The 1,679-nt window shown below is 26.1% G+C and overlaps 1 long non-coding RNA gene across 1 annotated transcript; it reads right to left on the bottom strand.

The window, feature by feature from the left end:
• Positions 1–1,679, bottom strand: LOC136090797 (uncharacterized). The gene is made up of 3 exons (XR_010643728.1): positions 1,479–1,679; positions 780–878; positions 1–127 (listed from the first exon to the last, which is right to left on the bottom strand). It is a non-coding gene; the product is annotated as an uncharacterized LOC136090797 (long non-coding RNA).

Raw genomic sequence — 1,679 nt, 5'->3', positions numbered from 1 at the left:
ATTAAATAATTTGTTTTCTTTGTTTTCCATCTTCTTATATTTGCACTTGTTTCTGTATTAACTTGTATATACATTAACTCACTAGATGCAAAGGTGACAGCCCACAAAGTTGCTTTAAATGAGTAATCTACAAACTTTTGAACATTAAATGTAATTTTAGAGTGCACACAGAAAAAATTATAACAATTTTTAAAAATGTAATAGTTACCACACAACCACACATCATTATAGTGGGGATTTTATATCATGATTTTCCTACCCATGATGAGATTTTCATCTTGAGGCTCCTTTTGCCGTGGAAACATTCACCACGGCTAAGGAGCCTCATCTACCCCTAATTATATATAATATGTTAAGTATAAAACTAAAAGTATGTATAATAAAGTATTGTCAAATTAGGTCACCAATAAATACCGAGTGCTGAGAATTCAACTCAGAATCAAGTTGCATTCCCCAACAAGATATGAACTAAATTAAATTCTTGCTACAGGGTGCGATCACAAAAAAAGACGAAGAGAGGGAAAAGTGAATTTTCTCAAACTTTAAAAGTTAAAAGGTTATTGTGTCTTACTACAGAATGATATTCCTAGGCAATAACATAACAATACCATTGGATCTTCCTAGTCAATAATATTTTATACAGAACTTATCATTTGTCATGTAGTTTAATAAATTTTATATTAAATAAGTTATAATAACTTATTTGTTATTAAATTAATTACATCAACAAATTTGACAGTCTAAAATATTATATAATAGGGTAGAAAAAAAAAGTATACCTTGTATTAGGGTTTGATCTTTTGCATGTTGCAATATGAGAATTATCTGCCATAACGTTACACGATTTTGAACTAAGCTTTGTAATATATTTATTAAACCTAAATTGATAAAACTTAGATATAAAATAATATAACATGTTTACATAAAATATTATATATGTGACATTTTATTTTTGTCAAAAATGCATTGCGATGTTATAAGATATCTTATACCCTGATACTTTTTTTATTATTATAAAACTACAATGCAAAATAATTATATTATTATAAAAGTATAATAAAAAGTAATTACAATAATGAATATATAAACTACATATTTCATATAATCATTATATTTAAAAAATTTTGAAAATTGTTTGCGGAAAATATCCTAAAAAAATTCAGAATATTTTCCACCTAATTTTTGCCTTAATTTTGCATTCAGCCAAGTTGATGACAATAATATATACTTTAACTTGCATGTATGGAAAACTTTTCGGATATTTGGAAAAAGGTAAATTTCAGAAAAATATCCGGTATTCCGGGAATATCTCAAAAAAAAGTAATCCCTGAAACTCAATTATAAAAAAATAGTAAATCAAATAAAGAATATCTTTCCAAGTTTCTAATCATAGGTTTTTATAGAGAATAAAAAAAGATCCAAAATACACAATATTTTGGCAACTTAACTTTCATGCTTCAATTAAGTAAAATTGTAACCTGGACGAGGTCACCTAAAATATTCATGACTGAAACGTGAAGAAGGAAACCGGGTAAGAGCATGCATCAAACTTTATCTAATGAATAAGTCGATATTTTCCCCAATAATAGCTAGCGACACCAAATTTAGCTAAAAAGAAACAAATAAAAACTTAAATAATAATATGATTATTAAATAATTATCTTAAATCACATACTTTT

The sequence above is a fragment of the Hydra vulgaris genome, chromosome 14 (assembly GCF_038396675.1).
Source record: "Hydra vulgaris chromosome 14, alternate assembly HydraT2T_AEP".
In the NCBI taxonomy this organism is placed as follows: domain Eukaryota; kingdom Metazoa; phylum Cnidaria; class Hydrozoa; order Anthoathecata; family Hydridae; genus Hydra; species Hydra vulgaris.
This window is presented reverse-complemented; position numbering and strand designations above follow the sequence as displayed.